Genomic DNA, 12915 nt, shown 5'->3' with positions numbered 1-12915 from the left:
AAATAGAACACGCTAAGCTTTTTTTTGCGCGATTGAGATGGGCACGCAAAATACACGCTTGTGAACAAATTCATTGAAATCAATGGGTTCTGTTTTCTGCGTATTGCTTGCATGAATTGTTTGTGCACAAATACGTCCATGCGGGGGCGTAGCTAAAGGCTCATCGGCCCGGGTGCAAAAGTTTATCTTGGGGAACCCCAACTTCCCTTAACTCCAGAGGCGTAACTTGAAGCTTCTGGGTCCCAATGCAAAACCTGTAACGGGGCCCGCAACTATAATGCTTTACTCATAGTACTGGGCTCCCTATATGGAGAAGATAGGCCTTTTGGCCCCCCTAAGGCTCCTGGGCCCGGGTGCAACTGCATCCCCTATAGGTATGCCAGTGCGCCCATGTTACACAGCCTTAGGTGCAAGGCCATGGGGGAAATCGAAGCCCCAGCCTTTGTATTGTTTCTCCTATGGCCGGGCTCACGCAAAAGGGTCTGATTCCACATGCAGGCATCTCGCAGCCGATTCCGGCAGTGAGCCCAAACGGCGACTCGGCGTACCGCACAATACTATACTGCGGATGACCGTGGAGGCTCGCAGGCGGACATGCACAGTACAGTTTTTTTTTGTTTGCATTTCTGATACCGTCGCTTAGCGATGACATGGATATCCGAAGCCCATACGTTATGTTAATTGCATACGGGTTGCAGGTCGGATGCCTTCATTGACATCAATGGAGGCCGTCCACACGGATTCTGTCACAAAATAGAGCATATTGCCATTTTTCTTCCATTCACGGAATACGCAATTTGTATCCGCGTGTGTATAGAAAAAAAATTGAAACTACGACCAAGAAAACAGTGTGAAATTTGTGCATCGCGAGGCTTACAAATCTCACACGATTATGAATCCCATTCATTTGAATGATTTTCTAAGGCCAGTTTCACATAGGCGTTTGTAGAAATGACGCATTTTTAAATGTGGCGTTTCACAGCCTTTTAGAACAGCATTTGTAAACGTGTTCAATAGCGTACATTGCACGTTCACGAGCGCGATATCGGACTAAGCTTCAAGCCCTTGTACACGGACAGGTCGAATTCTGCATGCAGGAGCTCGCAGCGGAATCCGTCTCTGACTACGGCCAACGACCCCACGTACCCTGTTTTCCTGTACTGTGGATGACCGCAGACGCTCGCCATTGGTCATGCACAGTACAGATTTTTTTTTTAGTTGTTTTTGCCGTGCCATCGCTAGGCAGGGATGCGGGTACCTGCAGCCCGTCCACAATGTCAAGAGAGGTAGCGCTGCGGAATAAGATGCCGCTATACAAATAAAGATGATTATGATCATTTGCGAATGGGCTGAGGGTCAGACGGCTTCCATTGACCTCAATAGAAGCAGTCCTTGTGAATTTCGCAGAAAAATAGAAAATACTGCGATTTTAAATCCGCTCTCAGAAATCGCAATCCCCATCTGCTCACCTGAGTGGAGATGCGAATATTCTATTCTTTCAATGTGTGCGAAATACAGCGGATCGTCCGCATAGGTGACAATCACAGATAGAAATCCGGTCATATGAGACCGGCCTAAGGTAGAGCACCTAGAAAGTGTGTGAGGAGACTTATAAGTCTTGGGAAACACATTGTAAGTAGTGAATTCCAATACGCCATTCATAGTAGATTTTACTATGTTACACTAAACAACGCCGCGCGGTGAGATAACATTGTGCTGCGCCGCCATGTGTCCGGCGCTGCCTGTTCTAAGCTCTGAAGTAACCGGCTGGAATGTGTGCGAGTTCCCTGCCAGGAGAGCAGCAGCTGTGCTGATTACTTAGTAAGGCCGGCACCCTGAGGCTGGTACTGCTAGCCATCCGCAGACGTGTTTACACAACCGTGAATCACACTCGCGCACAATTACTTGAAAATATTTATAGCACATATAGAAAAAAGTTGGGAATTTTGCTGACTTCAACTAAAAACGAAACGCCTTACTTTTAACCTAAACTTTCTTGGACTTTATTGTAATTTCTACATTCGAAGTGTGATTGTTCTCAGCAAGAGAAACGACGTAATCTTGTAGATATGATACCTTTTAATGGCTAACAAAAATACATGATGTAATAATAGCGAGCTTTCGTACCAACGCAGGGGTACAAAAGCTCGCTATAACATCATGTATTTTTGTTAGCCATTAAAAGGTATCATATCTACAAGATTACGTCGTTTCTCTTGCTGAGAACAATCACATTTTGCTCTACTGGCTAACACGGTACCAGATCTTTGTTTTCATTATACATTCGAAGTTAAACGCTAGAAATGAGCGAACGTACTCGTTTAGGGCGATTTCGCAATCGAGCATCGCTTTTTTCGAGTAACTGACTACTCGGAGGAAAAGATTCGGGGGGCGCCGGGGGTCAGCAGGGGGTTGCAGAGGGGAGTGGGAGGGGAGAGAGAGCTCCCCCCTGTTCCCCACTGCTACCCCCCGCACCACCACGCCGCCCCCTGGCGCCCCCTGAATGTTTTCGCCCGAGTAGTCAGTTACACGAAAAAAGCGGTGCTCGATTGCGAAATCGCCCTAAACGAGTACGTTCGCTCATCTCTATTAAACACCTTTTACATGGAAGGATTATCCTTCCAAAAAATTATTCAAATGCGCCAAAATGGCCGCTAATCGTTCAGTGTAAACGCAGCCAACAATCAACGATAAATCGTCCGCTTTTTTTTCATCTTTCATTTTATAAACATCATCGTTGGGTCGTTCACTAATCGTTCGGTTTAAGTACCGATTGCTCAGTTGTTCTCACTCACTTGTACAGACGATACGAACGATTTTTTGTTTGAACGAGCCAACAATGTATCTGCCTGTATAAACAGGCTGCCCGAGAAATTGCACAAACTCTGACATGCGTGCATAAAAATTTCAGCGATGCCACTGAAATCAACGGTTCTGTTCTCTGCATATTGCATGGATCCAACATAAAAAAAATGGCGCAGTACGTTGCACTTTTTAAAATCTGGGATAATGCCGGTTGGCGAGCCGGAAAGCAGATGGACCCTATTCGAGTCAATGCGATCTATCCAGCGCCATTTAGGCTTGGCTCGTGTCAGATCCAGTATTTTATTGTTCAGCTCAGAGGACGGAGCCAAATAACGAAAATCAAGCAGGTCCGTGAGCGCAAGTGTAAATATTCCCTAAGGGGCTCCTTCAGACAGCCAGTGACCAACCAAAAAGGGGAGGTTCCTCGACAATCCGGTCATTTGGACAGGTTGTAAAAGTATGACACATGGGGGACTAAATTCTGGGTCATCCACCATTACTAAGAATAAGGCTGCTTCCACACAGGCGACTTTATCGTGGGATTTTTTTCGCGCGCATCTTTTCTATGGGTTCTTCTACATGAGCGATGTTTCGTAGCCTGCAACATTGCAAGAATACAAAATGGCAATGTGCTCTATACAGCCGAGATTTCAGATTTTTTGCAGCCCGTGTTTCCCTATGGAGCCTTCCTTTCTGTTGCATCGCACAATAGCGCTTTTCATGTGGTGCGATGCAACTTTTACGGTAGGAAATACTACTGTAAAAGCCATAGCTGCAGTAAAAAAAACGAAAAATAAATAATACATCACCTAAGAAGCGCCGTCACCTCCGACACTCATCTTCAGTCTTTTGCCAGTCCTTCCTAGATTAGAGGATCAAAATTCTTACCTCCAGGAAAGGCTGGCTGTGCTTGGTTCAATTTGTAAAATAGATATAGGCGATACATACCTTTATAAAGAAATTGTTTGGGTGGAAGGGCTTGTTCACACCTGTATTATGGCTTTCCGTCTTTCTGTTCTGTTTTCAGAGCAGAAAAACTGAATTAAAGTGAAATTAAAGGTTTTTAATTTTTTTCCCACTGATTTTAATGGGGTTTCAAAAAAACAGGAAGCAAACGGAAAACTTTCAGAACAAAAGTTGCAGCCTTTACCCATAGAAATGAATGGGAGTGCCAAAAACAGCTGAGCTCTGACATTCAGCATGCTATAGTTAGACTGTTTTTTTCCCATTTCCATCCCAGATAATACTGTGTTTCCCCGAAAATAAGACAGTGTCTTATATTAATTTTTGTTCTAAAAGGTTTAACTTTTTTACATGTATAGCTGCCTGGACACTATCTAAATTGACTTTTTTAATTAACTGTTAGCAGGGCTTATATTTCAAGCATCCTCAAAAAGCCTGAAAAATCATTTTGCATCCTCAAACATTCTGGAAAATCATGCTATGTCTTATTTTCAGGGTATGTCTTATTTTCAGGGAAACAGGGTAGTGCCATACGGACATATAATGCTTAGAGATAATGCATATAATACCGCCCAAGTCATGTCACCTTACAGTCTCCAAATAATATCCCTTCAAAGAGCCCACATAACACTGCCAAATAGTTCCTATACAATACTACAATGCAATTCTCAAATATTGCCACCACACACCGCTAATAATAATGGGTGGCTTTAGTTAGCTCCTGGGTTACCATTCTTGCGTTTTTTTTTCACACCCCTAAAACTGTCCCTGCAGCATCATCCCGTCTATGTAAATGACCCCACTGTACAATTAAGCACTTGACAACATTTATGAAGGCCAAATTGGCATTATAAAGTTGCAAATTTTAGCACCAGGCCAGCTTCTGCAAAAACTGTGCAACTTTTTGAATTTATACTAACATATGTTCATTTTTAAAAAGTAGGCATGGCCAACCGCTTCATACATTAGGCACATTGTCCGCCTGTGGGACCAAATTAAGCCAGTCTTTATACGCTCCTCAACAATGAAACTGCGACAACAAGAAAGAAAAGTCTTGGAATGATGGAAATTGCAGGATCAATAGACATCTTAATGATATGCAAATGTTGGAAAAATGGAAACAAAATAATCAAAATATCCTGATTTATTCAGTATCGAGTATGAGCGCCATGTACAGGATTACACGCACTTACTCGCCTTGGCATGCTATCAATGAGGTTATTAATGGTTGTCTGAAGAATGTTCTGCCACGCTGAATGCACTTGGGCATGCAAATCATCAAGAGGCACTGCTGGCAGCAACCTTTACAGTTGCCGACCAATGATGTCCCAGATGTGACTGGAGACAAGTCCGGAGACGCTGCCGGGCATGGTAGCACGTTTAGGCCCCACAGGCTGCTCACAGTTGCACAAGGGTTGTTGTGTTAAAAATGGCTCCTAGGACATTTTGGAGAAATGGCCAAACCACTGGTTCCATGACCAAATCAAGATAACTCTGAGCTGTTAGTGTACCTGGAATGAAGACTAGAAGGGTCTGGCTATGGACATTATGCTACCTCACATCAAAATCCTGGAAGAAGGACCGGTATGAGGTTCCCTCATAAAGTCCTCTTCATGGCGTGGTCTCCAGACCAATCTCCAGTTATCACTGCATCCCAGACAAAAGCAGGACTCATCGCTGAAGAGGACAGACCTCCATGCCAACCTCCACTGCTGTCTTGCTCTGCTGGCCTTTGAGAGCGGTGGTGTGAAATCAACAGAAGACCCGTCGTTGGACGTCTGGCTCATAGCCCAATCTCGTGCTAGTGCCTTCTAACGGCTTGTGTAGACACTGTTGGATGCCCTTGGCTCGGGATGTGACGTCCAATTTTACTCACAGTACACAAGAAATCTCTAATTAATCTGATGACCCGTCCGTGCAGAGATTCGCCTCTGTGCCCTTCTTGCTGTCACTTAAGGTCGTCGTTGTTCTCCCAACCACAGGGACACACAACGTTGAACAGTGCCGACATCCCGGCCTATACATGTGGCAATCTGCTGGAGTCATAAACCAACGTCAATCAGTTCAAGAATTCTATCCCCCTCAGTTTACTACAAGTGGTGATAACCGTCACGTCGATGACCTGGAGGCAACGCAAGAGTTTATCCGATTTTTGAGCTTTCATGAGGTTGAAAAAACTTGTTTCGATCTGTTTTTTATATCATTGAAACTCCTCCCACATGCCACAGACTGGAGCTTGCTGCTCGAAAATGTGATCATTTGCATATCTTGGCAACACCATCTACTTTCTCGATTTTCATAACCTTAGGACTTTTCCTTTTTGGTCTTGCGATTTCGATGTTGGTCTTCTGCTGTATCTGATCTGTGACGGTTCACCGTTGCTCCCAGCGGCTCCGCGGACAGCTTAGTGACTGTAATATGGAGCTGTCCAACTCATCTGAGGAAGACAAATGTATTACTGCTTATAAAAATGTAACATAACATAACAAGGGGCCTGGTATTTATATATGAAGGCCTGTAATGAGGGCCACAGGAAGGTTACTGCACTTAAATGGATCCGGATACGCGCTGGCTGCACGGAAAGTCCCTTTCATGAAAGATTCTATCAATTCCCATTAAACATTTCATTTGATCATAATAAACTTTCTTCTTGCTGTAACTTATGGGATTCACTTAGCTCAGCGCTTCAAAGGACCTCAGTGATTCTGGAGAGCTGTGAACCTGGATTTTAAAATTAGCTTTAACCCCTGTGAAGAGAAGGGGATAAATAAAACCGAAGAGAGGAATCTGCGGAGAGAAGGAACTTGGCGGATTTGTCTTTCAGATGTTCTGCCCGTGTATTACATTATGAAGAAGACCTCACTAGGGTTCCTTCAAGCTCCTCTCCAGCGATTGGTTCAGCGTCCCTTATAAATGATCCTCAGTGTTCCATATTATTACGTCAAGTTGTATTAAAAAAGTTTTCTGGGATTTAATTTAAAAAAAAACAACAAAAAAACAAAAATATCCAGAGGGAAGGTAACACTAGCTAAGAGTGTGGGTTGTGTCCGAGTGGCTTGGACACAGCTTGCAGAAGACTGATTTACGCTGCCACCACACATTGACATGCATTGGCAAGTCCTACTTCTTGGCCGGGAAATGGACAGGCATAGGACATGCCATGTGTTTTTTTCGTACGTCCCATCAGTCCATGTGATAAAACATTAAGAAACGCTATCTTTTCTCCTTAGGGAGAGCACCTAGAAGGTGTGTGAGGAGACTTATAAGGCCATTCATGCTCCTCTGGGTAATATGCAAATAAGGGAGATGGAACAATGCCACTGCAGCGCCACCTATTGGAAGGCAGCATTCATACTGCATGCCACTTGCACATTGATGAGGAGAAAACACCCCAAAACAGCTGTCTGTGTATGGATTCTGGCTTGGCTTTCATTTCCCAGTCATTGTTATGAGACTTGTATAAAGAGTCTAACATTGACTTGCAGGAATGCTGCCTTTCAATAGGTGGCGCTGCAGAGATATTGTTCCATCTCCCTTATTTGCATAAAACATCAAGGCACATAGCTTCATAGACATATAATGGGGCCACGGTCCCAAATTCAGTAGTGTTCAACTTAGACCTCCTGTACACGGGCAGGAATTCTGCAGCGGGATTTCCCTGCAGAATTTCCACCCATGCACGCTGCCATAGGATTGCATTAGATAATGCAATCCTATGCAGACAGCCGCGATTTGACCGCGTGAAAACACGCGCGGTATATAAATTGCGGCATGTCCTATTTCTAGGCGAGCCTTGGACGACTGCTTTAAATTGCATGCCTAAGATTCTGTTTATATCTAGTGGATTTGGCGCAGATTTTCCAAAGTGGAAAAATCTGAAACGAAATCCATGTCAAATTGCGCATCAAAATCCGCACTATTGGTGCAGATTTATACATGGATTTTGATAAAGAAAATTGTGAAATCTGCTGCAGATCTGCAACCAACACTGCGTCAAAATCTGTACCTATGGCGTGGATTTCAAGCGTTGCATCTTGTTTGCCAAGCGTAAATGAACATGCCTTGTAGGCGGAAAAAGTAAAGTAAAAGGCGCCAATACGAGCACAAAAAAGCATCATTCAGTACACAAAGGTGTGCGCAAATGTGCATACACTCCTGTGAAGGAGCCCTAAGAGTCCCGGAAAAATCCTTTAATGAGCACCATGTAATACCACGTTTCTCCTGCGGTGGCCACTGTAGAAAAAAGTGCTGTCTGCAGCTTTCGCTGCTCAAAACATCTGATTGCCATGGCCATCAGCTGATCACTAACAGGTCCTCAGGTTGGAAAAGTGTGTATAGGCACTAAAGCAAAATTAAAAAACAACCACCCAAACTTTCTAATCACTGCAGAAGTGTAATGCGCTTGCCATTTAAATCAATGAGTTGTCCTTGTTTTTTGCATGGCGAACTATATTTTTTATTGGTACCATTTTTGGGTGCATATAATGTATTGTGAATAGAGATGAACGAGCATTGTCCTTAGCGAGTGTCTCCCCGCTCGGAAGAAAAGGTTCGGCTGCCGGCGCGTGAGTTGCGGCCATGAGCAGGGGGGAGCAGGGGGGGGAGAGGGAGAGAGAGATCTCCCCTCCGTTCCTCCCCGCTCTCCCCGCCTGCCGCCGGCAGCTGAATCTTTGCTGCCGAGCGGGCAGGTGCTCGCTAAGGGCAATGCTCGATCGAGTAATTGGCCTTAGCGAGTATGCTCGCTCATCTCTAATTGTAAAACTTCTCTTTTTTGATAGCAGGGAGAGAAAACACATCAATTCTGCCATTGTTTTTACATTTTTTTTAACAGCAGCAATCAAAGAGCATAAATGACACAGTACATTTTTTCTGCGAGTCGGTACGATTACAACAATACTGAAAATATCATTTTTTTAGGTTTTTCCACTTTTGCACAATAAAACCCCCTTTTTTTTCTTACATTTTTATTTTTTTTAATAGAAATAGTGGAAAATGAGCAAAAAAGTTTTTTTTTATTATTTTATTTAAATGTTAGTTTGTTTTACACTATTTCTTCAGTTTTTTTTTTTTTACATTGTTAATGTCCCTGAAGGGGACCTGATCCTATGGTAAAACATGCCTTATCGCTTGTAATAGCAATGATAGGCAATGGCTAAGTAGGATGCCTGTAGCTGGCGTCCTGTTGCCATGGCAACCCGTCGGCCCTCCACGATTACATTGCGGGGGTCCGATGGCGTCACAGAGGGAGCGTGCTCCCTCTGTGAGCCCTTTACATGCTGCGCTCTACATAGATTGTGGCGTGTAAGGGGTTAACAGCGGGAGGCCAGCTATTGGTAACAACCGACTCCCGCTGACGGACGACGCAGGATCTCTTCTGATCTCGCGCTAACCACATGACGTAAGGTTATCTTTGCAAGTGACCGTATATTGCTAGCATATAACTTGAAAAGAGAAAATCTTCAGACAGGTACAAATACGGGCAGATGTGGGATTCAAAGTCGCCTTGAAAAAAATTACAAAGTGGCCTCATGTTGCAGGCGGGCCAAAACTGGTAGCAAGTAGGGCGAATACAAGTAAGTAGGGGTCAGCAAACTGCCAATGGGAGGGGAGAGGCCTATGCAGCGTGCATAGCTCACAGCAGCAAATTTTCTATGCAGCACAGAAAACATACCTCACCATCACTGAGGCCAGTGATTGGCCACAGTGATCACATGATATTATCGTGCTATCCAGAAGTCAGCGAGGGACAGAAGTCATGCAGACTGCAGCCACGGGTGGTGAGTATAAACAGTTTGTTATATTCTTCAAGAGCCTAATCACTAGCCCCAGGACCTGACCGATCCACCAGGATCTCTCCAGATGGAGTCTATGGCCAATCCAGCCCTGATTATGTGGTGTGGTGACCCGGAGGGTCCACACAGGACACAACGCCCACGTAGGGGAGCTGAGAGGGTAAAGCTGTCACGGGTCACAGCAGCACTCACCAGTCTCCTTCCTGGAGGGCTATATGCAACCTCAGCCCAAGTAACACGGGGCCTCTTCCGGACACCCCAAGGATAGGGATGGCCAATAAACATTTAACAGGATTTGCAGGTTGTCAGGGGTGATGCCACCGTTCCTTTCCCAGCAGAATAAGATGTCGGCGGTAATAAGTAGAGTCCACACACTGGTAACTTTTTAGTATCTCAGTCCCTGGGAACAGTAAGGGCCTGGGAGAACTTTACTGTAATAACTGGAACACTTTACAAAAGTACATTGATATACCAATGCAGGCAACACAGAGGAAGAAGATCTGGGAAGAACTCAGGATGATGCTAGTCCTACAATCCTTAGGACTTGTATGGAACCACGTCTGGAAGGGGTATACTCTGGATGACACTGGCCCGACAGTCCTAGTTATCTGTATGGGACAGCTCCTGAAAAAAAGGAAGGGGTAGACTCACATATATTCCCTGGACACAGTACCTCTGCACGATGATCCGGGTCTTAGGTTACTCACTCTCTCATTCACTCCACTCTTCAATGTTCCCTGACATAAAACATCTCAGGGAATCGCTCCTCTTCTTCCATTCTCTTCACAACATGAGTGTTGAAGGTCCCTCCATGTGGCTCTCTGCTCAAGACTCAAGACTAGACTCGATTAGAATCAACCCAACTCACTACCGCACCATCACTCATATTTGTCATCTCAAGCATACCACATGACATGAAATGGTTACATTCACAGGCATATCCCAGCTACATGCAGACATTAACACTGTGCACTGCTCCCTGATTGGCCAGTGCTGTCCACATGAGCAACTCTGGTCAATCAGAGAGTAGGTATACTGCACTGGCAGTCTAACAGTACCAATGCACTGTGGGGGATTAGATAGTCTAAAGATTGCGTTGGCCATTTTGGATGGCCAAAACAAGATCCGAAACCAGTTTTTCTAACCTTGGACAACCCCTTTAAAAATGAAATCACACAAAACCACAATGACTACAACTCACAATAGGCTCCGAATGTCTCTTAGCTCTGTGAGCCAGACATATGTGCTCACAGTGTCAGCCCGCTTTCAGAAGCAAGAAGCTGCAAGATGATTGGTGATGGAGGCCCCGTAGAGTTGTCAAGACGCAAAGGCCCTTGGAGCTCCTAATATACCTAGATCTCATCTTAATCAGCCTATGCATCTGTATAGTTAAACCAGTTAGTTTATTATATACATGTTAGACTGGCAGAGATGCTGACCATCTGTATGTAGTATAGGGAGTGTATTGTTTGGTGTTCTCTTTGGTGTTCTTTAACCCTTTGCAATCCAATTTTGGATTCAGGGTTTCCTAGGGGGTTTTCTCTTTCTGCCATTATACAACGGCACCATCTGCTGGCTAGAGCCTGTACTGCAGTATGGGACATGCTGGAGAGACCCCCAACAACAGAGCAGCCAGTAATATACAGTAAGAATACCCTGCTGGACGTCTTCCGACATCGGAGCTGTACAGCCTTCAATTACAATGTCTGTAGATGTCAGACAGTGGATTGGAAAGGGTTAAATCTCTGTAAATGGGAAAATGGAACAATACCTCAGCAGCGCCACCTATTGGGAGGCAGCATTCCTGCAAGTCACTGTTAGACTGGGAATTGTAAGCATTAGAGGCAATCACCCCAAAACAGCTGTCTGTGTATGGTTATTCTGGCTTTGACTTAAAATTCCCAGTCATTCTTACAAGACTTGTTTAAAAAGTCTAATATTGACTTGCAGGAATGCTGCCTTCCAATAGATGGCGCTGTAGAGGTATTGCTCCATCTTTCCATTTGCATATTTCCCAGAGGAGCATGGATGGCCTTATAAATCTCCTCACTCACCTTCTACGTGCTCTCCTTAAGGAGAAAGGATACCCTTCCTTATTTAAATCTCTGTGTCAAGCCCTGCCCCAACACTTCCTGTACTGGGTGTAAGATACTGTAGTGTATAAGTTTTGCATGGAGTGTTTCTTTAACTGGGAACAGAATAAAGTATTGCTTCTTTTTCACTTTGCCAAACTATTTTCTTGATTAAAACAAACACTCTCCATAAACGAACAATTGGGATCTTATGAAGAATCCTGTTAACCGAGTTGAGTTGCCGTTTTTTTCCCCCTTCTTGTTCTCATTGAAATGCCACAGCTGTCACTGAGATATATGGTGCCAGATAAAAGGTTGTGTTACTGCAGCTATAAATTAGTGTTGCACTAATCTAACCTTAAAACACAGATTTTCACTTATGCTGGGGTGAATAGAAAACCTGGTGATAGCATCTATGCAAATCTATTAAAAGAAAATATGAATGAGGATCAAGATAGCACTTAAGATGGAGACTTCCTTTATGAGATGGAAAGCCTCTCAGTGATTCTAAGCAAGGATAATGAAACTGCTAAGTAAACCCTTCACCCTTAGCAATTGATGAAGGAAGTGGGAACCGATGGTGGGAATAATATAGAATCCTTTACCATCCTGAACAGTAGTCCCCATTATGACTGTAGGGCAGTGTTGAAAGAAATCCAACCAGTAGAACCATGATTTGGGTCGAACTTGGCCAAAAGTTTGGTTCAGCGCAAACCAGAACTGAGCTTTAGGCAAAGTTCTACCCAAAACAGGTTCTACTGGTTCGGTTCGCTCAACACTAGTTTATAATACTGTCTAAGGGCCATAAAAGCCGTACGCAACTCTCTCAGAGTGTTATACAAGACTTTTGTAGACCTTAGACAATGTTATACACCAGTTTTAGCCATTTTGGTGAACTTCTGGTTCGGCTCGAAACAAATCAGATCAAATTAAACACCAGCCGAACTGATCTTTTTAAAAGTTTGCTCATCACTACGGTAGGGAATAGTCATGATGACCCCCTGTTCACATCTTCATTGGAGGGTCAGTTCAGAATCCTGGGCGACATGATGGAAACCCAAGGGACTCCATTACAGTTGATGGGGTCCATTGGGCGCCATTCGTGTCTGTGATGTACTTAATCTGTCACTTTCATGATTTTCGTTGTTCAGCTCCTATGAGAGCACAGATATGGACGGAGCCTAAGACGGCCATAACGTGCCTACATGTTATCATCAGTATTATGAGCACAATAGTCAACTCTCCTGTGATTCTGCTGGAATTAGCCTAGATGACTACTTTAG

Source organism: Eleutherodactylus coqui, chromosome 11 (assembly GCF_035609145.1).
Source record: "Eleutherodactylus coqui strain aEleCoq1 chromosome 11, aEleCoq1.hap1, whole genome shotgun sequence".
In the NCBI taxonomy this organism is placed as follows: domain Eukaryota; kingdom Metazoa; phylum Chordata; class Amphibia; order Anura; family Eleutherodactylidae; genus Eleutherodactylus; species Eleutherodactylus coqui.
Note: the sequence above shows the minus strand (reverse complement) of the source record.